Source organism: Rhinolophus ferrumequinum, chromosome 10, assembly GCF_004115265.2.
Source record: "Rhinolophus ferrumequinum isolate MPI-CBG mRhiFer1 chromosome 10, mRhiFer1_v1.p, whole genome shotgun sequence".
In the NCBI taxonomy this organism is placed as follows: domain Eukaryota; kingdom Metazoa; phylum Chordata; class Mammalia; order Chiroptera; family Rhinolophidae; genus Rhinolophus; species Rhinolophus ferrumequinum.
The window spans coordinates 28,516,776-28,533,219 of NC_046293.1; the positions used below are offsets into that span (position 1 = coordinate 28,516,776).

Sequence of the window (16,444 nt, forward strand, 5' to 3'; positions counted from 1 at the left end):
CGGCAGGTTTGGAGGTGAAGTATATTTACAGAATGGTAGGAATTGGCTAAAAAGATGGTAGCCAAGCCTTAACCATCGCAGGAAACAACAGATGTTCACTGCGGGTGCCGTGAGTTTCTCGCCTTTCGTCCTCACTGAATTAAACTAAGATCCAGAAATTGGCTATTTTGTAGGCATTCATTTTTCCATTTGAAAACAACTTTGCCTTTCTCCAAAAGCTAAGCCCAAAGAGAAGGGATCTAGAAGAAAGTCGCTTTAGCTAAAGTTTCAAAGTACATGCTGTTCATGGGTTCCTCTACATAACACATAAACCCTTATCTTCTTTTACATGGTGGTGGCTCTATAGAATTTTAAAAAGCCAGGGGTTAGAATCAGAGGATGTAAGTTGAAATCCTGGCTTGCCGCGTACAGCTGTGTGACCTTCAGCTCTCTAATCCTCACTCTGTTCATCTGAGAAACAAAATAACAATGTCAGCCTTGTGGTAAGGATTAAATGAGATAACATGTGTTAACATAAGCCAAAATATAATGGGCACACTGCAAAGACCTATTGCCAGTTCAAGGCCCAATTTCAATAGAAAATGGACTCAAGCAAAGGCAAGGCAATTCTTTTTTTGATAAGTATGATATTTGAACTGACAGCAATAATTCTCAGCATTTTTATCCTACCATTTATCTCTGAAATGATCTACAAAATCTGGCTACCTAATTCCAGGACCTTCTCACTCCCTTCCCTAACCTCTGTCTCAGTTGCATAAATGCAGATTTATAAATAAACTAGATTCCCCGCTACGGTGACTGAAAGACCATTCATACATTTCAGAGTCAACCTTGACTTTTATGTTGAAATCAAAGCATCATTGTAAATAGATACAGAATAAAAAGAAAAAGTTGAGAAGGTGAGTTACCATTATCCTATTTATTCCCGAAAGCCCTGTAGAATGAAAGTGACTGGGGGACACAAGATAAAAAGCCCTCAAGGAATTTGTCCAAAAAGACAACACACGAAAAGTGCTACAAACAGAGGGCAAATAAAAATAGCACATGGAAAACAACTTGGGAAGGCTTATTTCTACTTGGGAAGATCGGGTGGGACAGTCTTTGACACGGATGGACCTTGAGGAATGGCCAGTATTTACATGGAACTTGAAGGGAAGGGGAAAAGCATAATTGGTGATGAGTGAGAGCTTTTTGAAGAAGCATCTGTATTAAACACAATGTAAAATGAAGCTCAAAGAAGTGAGGCACTAAGAAATGGGTATATTTTCATTCTGTCGGCCTACAATTAGCACAAAAGATACTCTCATCCATTTGACTCTGGTAAAATTCACCCAAAGCATCAAGGAGTGCTGGATGGCAAGGATGTGGAAATATGAAAGGCATAAATACGTCAGCTTTATCCTCAGTGCACATTCATTTCCATTACATCTTTATCAACAACCAGCGTTCTCTGAGCACTGCCTATATGCAAAGAGTACTCTGCTAAGCACTGAGGATATAAAGGGACATAAAGCATGAATCTTGTTCTCGTGGGAAAATAACAAATTAACGAACAAAAGTGGCTTCTTTCGTATATGCAGACTCTAAGAAAACCCACCCAGTATTTTCCCTTCAGAAATCCAAGGGGTCTCCATTCTCCTACCCAAGAAAGACCTTCCAGATTTGAGCACCTACATTCCCAGAGCAGGATTTCTTCTGCGGTCCTTCTTCCTATGTGAGCTAAAGGAAAAGCCAAGCTACAGATGTTAACAGAGCCAGATAAGAACTGAAATTTTTTTTTTCCTCCTTAAGCCCAGAAACAATCCTGGGGTTTTCAACAAGGTGATAAAAGGGAGAGCTACAAACCCTGAAGATACCAATTCTGGCCCCACAGAACTCATGGATAAAGCATGATAACAAATCCAAGGGAAAAAAGGCTGCAGTATCTCCATGATTTGGATGTTTTGCTTGCATAGGGCCAACCAAGAGATCTTTGGAAATTCAGATCAATGAGTACACTTCTGAGGCTTCTCCTTAATATTTAGTGCCTCACACCTCTGCATATCCCACCAAACACCAGTGAGAGTCCCAAACCATGCTCATAACCTTCTCTCACATCTCTTACTGCAACTAGCAGATGTCCAAAAAAAGAACTAGTATTTTTATTTTCTTATGCTTAGTCTTTTTAAAGGCATGCAGATCCATAAATCTGCTTTTTTCTCACCTCTGTACATTTAGGTTCACATTTATTTTAAAATGGAGCAGCCAAAAAGGAAGGATACAAGAAAACTATTAACACGGCCAGCCTCATAATGAGTGATTAAAGTTACAGTCAGAGAAGAACAAAGCTTAATGCCTCCTACCCTCTTCCTTCTCTCTGTGCCTTTAATATTCCACTACAGGCACTGAGAAGGAGGGTACCATGGTGAGTGAACTCCAACCAGCACTAAGATTACTGCACCATTCACAGCCCTCAGCTGTCAATCAGGATCTGCCTATCCAGCCCTATTTATTAATTGTTTCCCTACATTTACAGCGTTACAAATGAGGTTTCCTCCAAAACAAGAAATGGGGCACCCTCAATAAAGACTAAGTTTGCAAAACCAAGAGGATGTTTGCAGAACCAAGGGCCACTCACCCCAATTTACAGCCACACTTGTTTCAAGGCTGTCAAAGAAAGCAACTCCCTAACTTTCCTAACTTTTGACACCAGGCTTATGTCAGTGTTGAATGAGCTCAAGAACAGGGTAAACACAGCTTTGCTCTTAATTCAATACCCGTTCCTCCCTTGTCGGCACTCTGCACACTAAATCCCCTTGTAGTCCGACTTCTTTTGATCTCTGGCTCAGGGACCCTCTGTTAGTCATGTAACACTTTAACAGTGATAGGGTCTCTCTCTACATATTAAAATGCTAGGACTGCATGATGTTTAGAGTTAATGGATGCCTTGTCAATCATTTTGCCCACACCTTTAAATGGTTCTCAAATACGACCACACATTAGAGTCCCCTAGGGAATTTTTAAATGACCACTACCTGGATCCCTCCCTGAGAGATTTTAATTTAACTGTTTGGGGTAGAGCCTGGGCATGGACCTAACTGGTTTTTCTGTTGTTGTTGCTGTTGTTTAGGTTTTTTTGTATTTATTTTGTTGAAGCTTTGCAGGTGATTTTTGTTACTGCACTGGAGGAAAAGCATTGTGTTAGCCTGTCTCACTGTTTTAGAAATGAGAAAATCAAGGCCAGCAGTCCATGGCTTGCACATGGCCACAAAGTAAAATAACATAAGCAGAAAGAAAAAGAAGCTTCTCACTCCCAAGACCATCACCTCCTCCATTATCATCTAGGCAGCTACAGGAAACCTAGGAAAAACAGCGTTTGCAAAGACATGGAACATATCAAGGGAGTGCCCTGGGCTCTGCAGACATGGATGAGCAAACACCCACCACTGGACAGCTTAAGAGACATGCATTGCAAGGGGACTAGTGGGACAGGGCAGTGGAGAGGAAAGCACTGAAGCAAGATTCCATGAACGTGGCCTGACACATGTATATAGCTTTAGACCACGTGGCTAACCTTAGAACTATTTTCAAAGCTTTAAAATGGTGGTTCTGTAGGAGGATAAATAATCTTCAAGGTGCCTGTCAACAGGCACCTTCTTATTATCTCATGCTACACACACCACAAGCATTACTGTACGTCAGTTGCACAAACACATTTAATACATTTAAGATTACTTTTCACTACTGTATTTGGTAGGTAAGCACTGCATAAACATACCCATATGTACACAAGCCTAGTGTGAGTGGGTGTGCATGTAGTGTGTGTGCATTTGGACACACACAGAATACACTGATCTCTAATCCAAAGACACCAGCTACTGTGGTGGCTGAGTGACCAGACTAAAGGCCCCAGAATGGGGGAGCACTGCTTCAGGGCATCTCGGCATTTTCACAGAGTACAGTTAGCTTTGGGAAAAGGATTGATGACATCACCTAAGCTTCTTTGAAGATTCTCTTCTCCTTTCTCCTAACAATGTCGTGCTTTCATCCAGCCATTGTTTTTGTCCCACCTCTCAAAAAAAAAATCTTATTTCCTAAGACATTCTAACCAGTTGAAGCCCTGAGAAGGTCTTTATAAAGATTAACAAGAAATTTAAACTCGAATTTCTTTCTAAAGGAAATTCGCGGTCTGAGTAAAGCAATAGCAAAAGCATGGAGGATGGCGTGTGTAGAGAGCAGTTTGGTTTTTATGAGTCGAATGAGTTAATCAGTCAAAACCGTAAATTGTCCCAGTCGAGGAAGCACTGTACTGCAGATGTTCCCTTCCCTATAAAGCTGCAGGGTCACAGCCTGCAGCTTCTCTCTCCTCCCAGATTTGCCACTCCCTCAGGTCTGGCCTTGCTTCTCCTCCCCTCCTCTCTCCTCATCCCTCTAGGCACAGCCTTGTCCCTATGCCTCCACCACACTGCCCCTCAAGTCACCTTGGAATGAATGTCCCTCAAATCAGCCGGTGGTGGCATCTGCTCATCCACATACCTCAATACCCAGATCCTCTCTTTGTATGTAGTAGATCTTTAAAAACTCTTCAGGCTGAGCTTAGGTTCCCTTTGCTAATGAAATGAATATAAACCACAATATGCAGAGAAATCGTGCAAGTTGGGGGAAAGCGGTAGAAGGATGGGGAACAGAAAGACAGGCAAATAAAATTTAGAGAAACATGCATTTCAAATCCATCTTCCTTTAAGCACCAGTGCTACCATTTAATCAAGTAGTTAGCTGATGGTGCCTTCTCATCATCTCTACACCTGGGCAACCCCATGAAGAATACTTCTAAAGTAAGAGGCCATCTAAAAAGGCTACCAAAAACCATTCTGTGGATTCCCTGTGAATAACTGAGCCCCCCTTCTTCCATTACGCCTCTTTGCCATTAAAGAAAGTAGCTAGTGTCTGAATGGCATGGCAACTCTCTACCTCACTACTCTAGAAACACATGGGGCTAAGCTGGTCCTTTGTGCTGAGTAGCTCGGCCTGGGCTAGGATCCAGCTCTCTCCTTGGCTACAAACCAACTAGCAGCTGTCCCTTTCTTTATAATGGCCATCAACAAAGTCAGTTGCAATCCAGTGGTCTAAAATGAAAATTGTATCATTTGCTCATTCTAGAGGTGAGCCGAATAAACAGGGCTAGGAACCATTAACTGTGGAATCACTAAAGCAGAAATTAGAGCCTCTTCCCTCTCCTTGTAAGAAGACCCTGGCTTTACTCTCTGCCTCATTTGGAATCCCAAATTCCTAATAAAGGAACCAACGCACCCCTGTCTTGCTCTTCTTCCCAACTAAAGGGAAGCAAGGAAGAGCAGGAAGCTTGCCCTTTTACACTAGCATGCTCTCCGTCCTCCTAAAAGGACCATTCTCTCTGTCTACAAAACTCCTCTTTATTCTTAAAGACACAGTTTAACTGTCAACACATCCAGGAAGCCCACCTTAGTCTCCCAGCCTTCTCTCCTTTATAGATCTTACCTAAATCATATGGTCTCCTTACACGTCTTCCCCATTAAATCACAGGCTACTGAAAAGTACAGAGCTGAGCTAATTCTTTTTTTCATAACACAGTGTTTGACAAATACTGGTTCTTAATAAATGTCTGTTGAATAATTGAGCAGAACAAAAGGGATAAAAATAAAGTTAAAAGAAGAGAGTGTGAAAGAAACAAGTGTAAAAGACATCAGTAAATAGACAAACCCAGAAAAAGGAAACTATAGAAAGAAAGAGATAAATCAGTTATGAGAAAGACCAGGATAAGAATGAATAGAAGATAAAAGGGAAAGAGGCTAAAGATGTACTGTAAGAGGAGTGACTGTAGAGAGGAGATGGGTGGACTTAAATACATAGGTAGCTTTCTAATTTTTCTTTTTTTACTTTTAAGAACAAAGCAGAAATGGTGGAAGTTCCCAAAGTAGAACATATATGTGGAACTGCCAATGTTGACCATTAGGTAGAATTAGGTTCAGGAATGATGTAGACCCAGGATACCTGGTCCAGCCACTTTGGCATCATCTGGGAGATTGTTAGAAATGCAGAATCTTGGGTACCACCCCAGACCACCTGAATCAGAACATAGAGTTTAACAAGGTCCGTAGGTGATTTCCACATACAATCACGTTTGAGAAGTGCTGATGTGGACATTTGAAATCCACAGATAACCTCCACACCTCACTGTAGTTAATGGTGGGGTGCACAAACCACCGGCACTAAGCCTTAAGCAAAAAACTCAATGTCCCTGGGACTCAGCTTCTTCATCTATTAAATGAGGTCAGAGTAGGTGCTTTCCAAAGTGTTATAGAGCTCTGATATTCTTGATCTCATCCAGCATCATAACTTCAAACTGTTCTTATACCCCAGAGAACAAACCACAAAGAGCATCATCCATCCACTAATTAAATATTTCACTTCCTCTCTCCATTCAGTGGTAATATTTTTTCAACTATCTATTATAAGCCAGTTACTACACTAAGTACAGATGATTCCAAGATTTAAAAACATCCCTCCCTGTTATTGAGGAGCTCACAAACTTCTTAAAGAAACAGCACATACAAACAAAATTAGGATAAAGTGTACTAATAATCACAGATGCTGGTGATACACAGACGGTAGAACAATCACTGCTCAGGGCAGTCACGGAGAATTTCAATAAGGGATCGGGTCCCTTGTCTGCCAACCTCAGCTGAAAGCACTAAAAAGTAAAAAGACAAAAACAAGGTGGCTAGGGAGCAACAAGGAACCCACCACAGGTTCTTGAACACACCTCTCTGAGTTCACAGAACCCCAAGAACTCATCCACCCAATGGATCGGTGTCATGACCACAGATACACCCTTAACATCTCAGAAACCCACCTCCTCTGAGTTATGCCTTCTTCCTCATCCCGAGTACATTCTGTTCTGTCTTCTGCATCCTTCTGAAAGATAATATCAATTCGACCGCTAATCTACTCTCCCTGGAGACTTCTTGTGGTTGCAAAGAAGAGATGCAGTTTAATAAATGTGAACAATTCATTAGACCAGTAACTCTTTTGATCTATATTTATTTATAGAGAGATGATACTAGCATTCGATTGTGCGCACAGTGGCAGAGACTGAAAATGTAGTGTACTGAAAGGAAGAAATTTCTAGAATTCTTAAGGAGGGTGTAGAATGGCAGTGAGGAAAAGGAGCTTATTTCCTCCTGACCCCAACAGTTACAGGAGAGGAGCTGTTCCCACAGCCCCAGGCTTCACTGTGAAGGAGAGAAGGCTATCATTTGGAACAATAGTTTGCCAACCTTTAGAATGAATGGTGAGAAAGTACCACCCTGGCTTCTTTCCCCATCCCTGGCTTCTACAGGCTGATTCTTTGCTATGGTTTCTTCACATACAACCTGTCCTTTCTCCTACCTCCTTCTATAAATATTAACTAATTTTTTGCTTTAACCTGTTAGTAGCAGTGGACACATCACCTTTATATTCTTGAACACGAAAATAGAAAGAAAAAACACCCTCAAACCCCGCATTCTGAGTTCATCATATTCATGGAGGAGATGGGCAAACGTTTTACAATGTAAGGATGGTGTGGCCAAGGGCTGGGTCAGCTCAGTCCTCTTCCTCTGTCAAGAACCAGTCATCCCACCAAACAATTTCAGTGCATGTGTCCACCTCCCAGGTGTCCACTGCCCCTCTGCACACAAGGCTGGGTGCGTGTATGTGAAGGTCAAGACAGATGGTCCAAGTTCTAAAGCCAAATTTGTAGAGGTGAAGCGGGAATATAAAATCAAGGAATCTGCTGTTCATCTCTTCACCAGAGGAAGTCGCTCTTCTCACTCAGCCTAAAAATCAGCCTAAAAGAAAGGCACTGGGTGTGCAAAGTAATGACTGGAGAAATTTTTTTTCTTCCTTCTCCTTTTCTGTCATTCAGCCTCTTTAGTTATTCTCTTTGCCTGCACCTAACCCTGCCATAAATTACACATGTACATTGGCAACGCAAGACTCTTCAGACAGACAGCCTTCCTAGAGATGGAACCAATGGAGAGAAGAGATGGGTTAACTTAAATACATAGGTTCCTTTCTGATTTTTCTTCTTTTACTTTTAAGAACCTTGCTCCTCTCCATGCATGTTAACATCTATCTCTCAGATGCCGTATCATTCTGTATAGCAAAGATCCATCATGCTTTGCTACACCTGAAACACAGAGATAGATAGAAGACAACCATGCTGTTCTGTTTCCCTTAAAATCACCAATCTAACATCCTTAACCACGCTCTCCTGGGTAGCCTTTATTTCCCTTTATTTTTTCTTAATTGTACATCATGAAGCCTTCTCGATTGAAATTAAATTTGCTCTTCCTCCCACCAGGAGCCACATTTCTTTCCCATGTAATCCACTGCCACACTGTAAGGGGGAAAAGGGGTGGCAGAAGGAGAGAAGACAAAATAGAACCTAGTCAGCTCTTTGTGTTACAAGGGGGGAAAAGAGAACAATGGCTCTGAGACAGCCCAGAACACCACTGAGTCACAGCCTCTGAAAATCTGCTCAGGAGGACAGGAACACCTGCCTCTTTCCCAGGGTCTCCAAAATGGCTTTGGATGTGGAAAAGGTACGGACCACCTGTGGGGATTCCTCCTAGAATCCCAAGGAGCTCTTTCCCGTTGGAATTCCATTCTTTTCTCTTTGTAGCTTTCCCACCACCTGGTCCTCCTCTTCCTCAGCACCCTCCCGTTAACCTCTTGCCCTTTGCCTAGTCTTCCCACCAACTAATGATGGCCTGGAGCCTGGTTGAATCCCATTAGTAATCAAGGCCAATGTGACAGAGGCCCTGTCAACCTCATCACCAACCAACCTGACGAATGACCTACTGGGTATACAGTAGCACTGTCCTAGGCACCAGGAATGCAAAAGAGCGTATGTGCCCTCTGATACCCACCTCGCCTCACTCTTCTGTACGTATGAAATCATCACGCATGGAGCTGCTTTTCTCACGCATACCTCTGTTCTATTTTGAAGTAAAATTAAGAGTGCATCCTCCCACTTGAAGGAGTAGAAGCAGATGGGGAACCAGTTCAGGTGTCTCTAAAGTGAGCACACAGCAGATAACCTCAGCTATTTGTGGACAGGGTGAGAACATGGTTCAAAGTGGGATCCCACCCTCTCACTCTGAGGACACCATGGTTACAGATTAGCAGTTAAGCAATGAATGCTCAAGAGAAGGAAACCTGGGAGGCGAGTAGGGAATCTGGAGCATATCCATCTTTTCTGGACAATGAAGAACTATCTTCTACTGTGATGTAGAGAGACTAGGACCTTCCGCGGCTCCCCCCACCTCCCTTTAGTGTTTTGGATTATTTCAAAGTATGGTTATTAAAACAATGCCATAAAAAAGAGGATTTGGGAGGAGAATACTTTAAGAAAGACTAATGATGCTAATGGTTCTGCTACATTATTTTGAAGATCTTTATCTCAACCTGATTCCTGCACTTGGGTGCCTTCAGAGTTTGGGGATACATGGTCAGTGGGCCAAGGAGAGGAGCAGCCAGCTCCCCATCATGGCCCTGCAGCCGTGGCCATTCGGATTTCCTCAGGAGTTGTCTTGGATTGCATGAGTGACTAGCTGAAGAGTCATTAGCTAAGTCTTTTCCATTTCGCCTGCTATTTCTCTTTTCAAGTACATGAAAATACTGCCAAACCGCATTTCACATACTGTAAAAATTGATGGGAGGGAAAAAATTAAAGTATTAATTCTATTTTGAGGGTACAAGACTAACACATGCAAACGGCACATCTCTTTGTTTAACACAAAGACTCACGTGTCGAATTCTGCACCCCTTCCACATGCACAGCATTTTAGAACTCTGCAAGATAGCCATTTTGCAAGAGTGTGGAAGTAACAGTTTGCTTGGAGGATGTGTGGGTATAAATAGATGTGTAGACAGAAGGAGAAATTTACAGCTCAAAAATAATGGCACATGAAAAAAATACAAATTAAAAGCAGAATATTGATAGAATTCTTTCTTCCCAAGCTTCAGATTGAAGTGCTCCCAACCTGCAGCATCTTCAGCTCCAGGTGTTCTCAGACTAGCCGGATTCCCCACCTAGACCTATCCCTCTGCAGCAGGCCTCCCACGATCTCTGGGCCCGGTGTCAACCCCTCAGACAGCAAGTGGACTTCAGGGCAGTAACCACAGTCATCTCAATCATTGTTTTCATTTTTTAAAGGGCATAGAGAGAATGCCTAGGAAGGTAGAGACAAGAGATACAGAGAGAGGCATGGAAGAGGCAGGGGGGAAAGCCAGCCTGGAAAAAAAAAAAAGATTTCTAGATCCCCATGAAAATCAGAGCGTTAGTTCTGGGTGAATAAAATGGTATTTAACTTGAAAATCACACAGGTCTCCCAGCCGTGTCTGCATACATGTATACCCCTTATGCCATGCAATGTCCTCTGTTCCTACAGACATCCATCCCCACTGCCTCCAAAAAAACCCAAAACCTGTTTGATGAGGAAGGAAAATAAATAACATGGGAGATTTCCCCCATTGTAATAAGCCTTTCTCCCCCAACAGCATTATTTTAGTAGCGTGTTACCTTTGCTTCCAAAAAAACCCACTTGAGGTACTTGAAGAGAGAGATAAACAAGGAATCCCTTACCCCAAGTGAGAAGAAAATACAATAGAATGTGCCTTACCTTGGTTTGTAGAAGCCAAACCTCTAGCACGGATTAAGGGAGTGAGCATGTTGGGAAAGTCCAGTCTCCTCTTCTCGCTTGCATATCCACATGAGAAAGACGAAGGGTAAACGAAAGGAAGAGAATTTAAAATCCAATTTAGCGTGAATTTTGTTTTAATCTTGTGTCTTGAAGAGATGCAAATTCAAAGAAAAAAAGACTGAATTCAAAGGTAAGTCAGGGAGGGTATGGAGAGCAGCTCACAATGCAGAATCCAGAGTAATTATTCCCTTTGCATGTGAGGTTAGTGGCTGCACTATTTTTTTAATGGTTCTTCTGGCAATTACGGTTTTTTTTATTTTTTTATTTTTTTTGAGCTTTAGTGGAGGCTCTGTGTAGAGAAGCTGGGGGCCGGCTCTGTCCCTCCGTGGAGCATGGTCATTCCCAAAGCGTCCCCTTCCTAAGGGGGAAAAAGAGGCAGTCAGGGTTTGATTCGCGTGTCCCCCGGAGGGTAGAAAAATGCATTCCGAAAAAGATAGCAATTCGTTTTAAGAAAAAGGGGGAGGAAACCCCGCATTTCCCACAGAGCGCACACGAGAGGAATTGAAAACAGCTGGCACCGGTCTATAAATAATTCAGAAAAGGTCTGGCTATACCATTCCTGGGACAGGCATGGATGAGAGGTGGGAAAGCCGACCTGAATGGAAGCGGAGAGAGGGCGGGGGGGAGGGAGCGAAGGAGGGGAGTGGGAAGGAAGGAGGCAGGGAGGGAGAAGCGGCTCCACATAGCAACACAGGCTCCCACACACGCAGAAACACAATCCCCACTTAACTCGCCAGCATGTGCGGCCCCCAGCCCCATCTGCATTGCTGCTGACTTGTCTGTCTCGCTCTCCCCATCGCCTCCAGCAGCAGCGCCTCCTCCCACCCCGGGCTTGTGCTGAATGGGTTCTGATTGTGCACGGGGTGCACACTGGGCAGTTCCTGGAAGGGGCACACTGACACGCGCACACACACTCCCCCGCCGCGCACGCGCCCCCGCGCACACACACTCGCCCCCGCGCACACTCACGCCGCCGCGCTGAGGTGCAGCACGCGGGGCTTCACCTGAAACGTGTCGCCCGGACGGATGGTCGCGGCGCTGGCTCTGGCCCGGGGCACCGATGTCCACCCTCTGCTCGGTGAAAGGATTAACCCCTCCAAAAAGACCAGAGAGAGCCCTACCCTTTCACCCTAAAAAGGAATCTTTTTTTTCTTTTTTAAAGCCACGTCCAAATTAGCAAGTGCCGATTTCTGCTGGATTCAACAGCTTTACCTAATACCAGGTTGGTTAACGGTTCCACTGCTTTGACCCTTTATCTCTCTTGACACCTCAAACCCCCAAATTGAAACGAGATTCCAAAGCGAATATTTACGTACCGGCTCCCAGCGCCTCAGCGATTGCAGAGCCTCGGGTGAGGGCTGGCCGGTGGTCGGGGAGTAAGGGTTTTCCTTGCCTGCAAGGCAGGATTAATAATCCGTCTCGAGGGTTTTGAAGTTCATGACTCTTCTTTGCAAAGCAGAAGAAAATGCATTTGGATGCCAACACTTCTCGATTGTGGTGATCAAAAATCACCCGAACGGGCACTTTCGCTAGAGCAAAGCCCCGAGATTTCCTAGAGGTGAAGAAACCGGTGGAAATGGTTTTTGAAAGGGAATGGGGCACCTTCCTTTCTCAAAAAAAAGGGGGGGCGGGGTGGAGAGGCAGGAGCCGAGATCCCAGTTGGTGATGATCAGAGCCGGGGGAGGGGATGCGGGCGGGGACAGGCTGTGCAAGTCCACCGCAAGGCAGCCGGAGAGGGAGAGAGAAGAGGGGAGCGGGGGTAAGAAAAATGGGTATTAATCACCGGGTACGCGGGGAGGGCGCGAGACCATAGGTTAGCTGGTCTGCATTTGGGTCTCACATTCAAAACGTCTCTCTCACACACACACACTCGCGCGCGCGCGCGCACACACACACACACACACACACACACCCCTACCTACCTACCTCTCACACACTGCTCTGGTGGGAGTAGACACCCACAAAGCCAGGGAAGATTTCTCCTTCCAGGGTGTGTGTGCGCGCGCGCGCGTCTTCGTTCTCCACAACCCCCCACCCCACCCCACCCCCCAAGCCCCTTCACCCCCTCACTCCTATTGCTAAGACTCTGGCGGAGGAAGCTTCCCACGTCATGTGCTAGGGGAAGTGGGGTAGAAAAGGGGGAAAAGGCTTAACCCGAGGCCGTGGCGCCTCCTGCTGGCCTCAATGGGGAACAGCAATGGGGAAGAGCTGCTAAGGGGAGGGGTGGGGGACAAGACCGTGCCCTCCGAGGACTGCCGGGGGGCTGCAGAGAGCATCTCAAAGGCAGAGCTGAAGTTTAAAATTTAAGACTCTTGCTTGATGTTCCATAAATCAGCCTTTGCTTCGTACGTGCATCCCGTGTGTTCGACGCAGTTCTAAAGCCGGCTTCTTGCCTTCAAGGAGCTTAAGATCTATTTTAAGCACATGAGGCTGATGTGTAAAACAATGGGAAACAAAGCAAGGCAAGCGTAATTAAAGGCTACATTGTATAGTACAGATTATATGTGTGCTTTGCTGACTGCTAGTGAAGGCTTGAGGAGCTTAGCATTTTTAATTAAAGTAGATCCTGTTATTTAAAGACCTTGAAGAGAGTAGATGGTGACACAGGTGAATAATCCCCAATTGCAACTATATTTCATGACCTTTATTTACAACCTGACCCTCTTGTAAATGGCAAACATCTATTCATTTTTCTCCCTCCTAGCTCTTTTCTATTTTAATAGCCCTTAGCACTTGCCACCTGTAGCATTATTTATTTCTAATATTAATATCATTGTGCTTGCATCGTTGTTATTGCTGATCCATTGTCTCTTCCAGAATATTACAGTGGTGGAGCATTTTCATATGGGTTATATCGTGTGCTTCTCACCAACATTCCTGAGAAGCAGCCATCTAAACACCCAGGTAACAATCCTGTGTGAAGTGGTTTCACCCAGTGGCTGGGTACTTGGGTCTATACAGTATATATCAGATGTGGACTGCAGTCCTACAGACCAGACAGCAGTCACGACACATTCGAAGGGATTCTTTCATGTTTTCTAGTTTTTGTTAATCTTATATTTCAACCAAAGATTTTTAAGACATACATAAACACATAAGCATTCCAGAAAAACACAAATATGGTGTTCATGTACAAATTATTCTATCTCGGTAATGGTATTGCTCTTTTGCTAAGATGGGGTAGGGCTGATGGTCCACTTCTGTTGCTGGGCCCCTTGTTACGTAACAGCCAACCCATGCCTCTCTATGTGCAGGTTTCCAGTTGTTAGAACATGAATTCCAGGAGGAGTGCAACATGCAGTGAGCAAGGGCCCAGTGTTTCCTGAAACACTCTTTCCAGAGTCTTCCAGGAATGCCCATTACCTTCAGAATAAAATCCAAGTTCACTCAAGGGTTGTCCTTTAATCTACTTATTTTGTTTGTTTGTTTTTCACCTCATAATTCACATTCCCCTTTCTATACCCAATTTCCTTCATCCAAATTGGAACATTCTTTTCTGTTTTCTTTTCTTTTCTTCCTGGACCCAGCAATTCTGTTCCAGCCTATTCATTTTTGCAAGTGTAGAGGAAAGAAGGAACTCTCAGAACCCTCTCCCTAATTAAGTCCACCTTCTCCTTTAGTTTCTAGCTGAAGTCCCAGTTCCTCGAGGATATTTTTCATCCAAGCCTGAGCTGATTTCTCTGACAATTTCATGGATTTTTAAATGGGGTAACGCACTTCTTCACCATCCCCCTGACTGCCGCCCCCTGCATTTGGAAATGTATAAAGTAATTTGCGTAATCAGTTATCAAATGACTGGGTGATGCTACTGGCATGTATGATCCAGGCAGCAGAGATGCTGCACATACCTGCATTATGAAGAATTGGCCCAAAAGGAAAACAGTACTCCATAAGCTATTTATGTTGAATCATATGAAACTATTGGTGTTCAATCATATGAAATTGCCAATCATATAAAATAACCATTATTGGCCTACAATAAAAAGGCAATTTCATAAGGTTAACCTTCAAATCATATTCTTATGTACATAAGATATATACATATATCTAGATAGATATTATATAGATAGACCAGCTAGGTTATCTATATATTCCCAGCACCTGGCTGTTGGTTCTTAACCTCTGAAGTTCCCAGGGTGAAATTTGAAATTGCCCCATATATGAAGGGAAAGTAGAGAGCAAAGAAGAAAGAAAGACCACTCCAAACTGATAGGTAGCAGTTTTAATAAGCAAGGGAACTTATATACGAGTCTTGTCTTGGGCAGTGCCAAGTTTAATAGATCTCCTGCCAGAATCTTAGGAGTTTACACAGAAGCCTTAACAGGGTTCAGTGGCATATATAGTCCAGATAGTCTCAAGACTGCATCCTTTGAACTGCTCCTCGTGCGGGAACACTAGGCAGAATGTAAATTCCAAGGACAGGGAAGGAGTTAAGGAGTCTCTGATTGTCTGGGTCCAGCTCCTGGGTCAATAGGTGGTCACATCTTCTAGATGACCTCCTCCAAAACTGGCACAAATCCAGACATGCTGTGGGGGCTCAGTAAATATTAAGGTTTTGTTTTGTTTTGTTTTAATTTGTTTTTAATTTATTTAAGTGTGTTTTTCCAGGATCCATCAGTTCCAAGTCAAGTAGTTGTTTCAATCTAGTTGTGGAGGGTGCAGCCCACAGTGGCCCATGTGGGGATCTAACCAGCAAACTTGTTAAGAGTACCACGCTCTAACCACCTAAGCTAACCGGCCACCCCTAAGGTTTTTTAATGACTATTAGAAACTACTTTCCCAAGAAGTCTTGCTGATTCTGAAAGAGCTAATTCTCAGGACCATACAGCTTGGTGTTAGAAGGTGATAGCTTTTCTCCATGATATCCATCACCATTGCCCATTCAATGGGAGAAGACTACTCTCCTAACTTATCATACTCCCATCACTCACCTGCACTTCTTATGAACAGCCTTCACCTCCAAGGACCACAAATCTTTCAATAAAACTTTTTCAATAATCAGCCAGACTCACACTTGAAAATAAAGAAAAGAAGAAGAATCAGCCAGATTCATGAAATTTGAAACATTTCTCAATGTTGAAAATATGCATTTCCTAACTCTTAGGCTGCACAAGAAACAACAATGTAAGAAGATAAGATGTTGGGTTATATTTCACAGCCTTGTTTATTGAGGTAGAAGTTCTTGAGGAGGCCGCTGATAAGTTGGTGGAGTTATTCTGCTGGTTCACTTGACACAGAAGAGGATCCCAGGAGATGTAGGCTTGTCCGTAGCCCAATCAGTGATTGCAAAGCCCAGGCCTTGCCCAGGAAAAAGAAAAAAAACAGGCATATTTATCACACATCTTTCAGACCAAACACTGGTACCAAACAACAGAGCCTGAAACTTACCATTTGGGGCCCGTCTTTAAGGAAAAGAGTAGAAAATTTGATGTGAAAGCGAATACTTAAAATTAAAAAATAAATCACAATTAAAGAATTCTTTGATACTTATAAATGCCACAAAAATTTTTAAATTAAGTAATAAAAATTTTTATCAGTTACCGCCTAACTTTTCTGTAATACTTGTTCTATTTTTTTTTTTTTACTTCACACGGTTTAAGAATCTCTTCACATTATGATTTACAATATAATTTTGTATGAAAATAATAGAATCCAGTCTGTTCTTTATCATAGTTCAA

General features: G+C 43.3%; 1 protein-coding gene across 1 annotated transcript in view; it reads right to left on the reverse strand.

Moving 5' to 3' along the window:
* GRIN2B (glutamate ionotropic receptor NMDA type subunit 2B) overlaps nucleotides 1-12,781 on the reverse strand; it is a 398,438-nt gene extending 385,657 nt beyond the window's left edge. Inside the window, exons 1-3 of the mRNA XM_033118774.1 lie at nucleotides 12,693-12,781; nucleotides 12,083-12,318; nucleotides 10,686-11,124 (exon numbers count right to left, since the gene is read on the reverse strand). The gene's annotated coding sequence lies outside the window, so the exon portion shown is untranslated. The remainder of the gene's footprint in view (nucleotides 1-10,685; nucleotides 11,125-12,082; nucleotides 12,319-12,692) is intronic.
* Nucleotides 12,782-16,444: the final 3,663 nt, after the last annotated feature.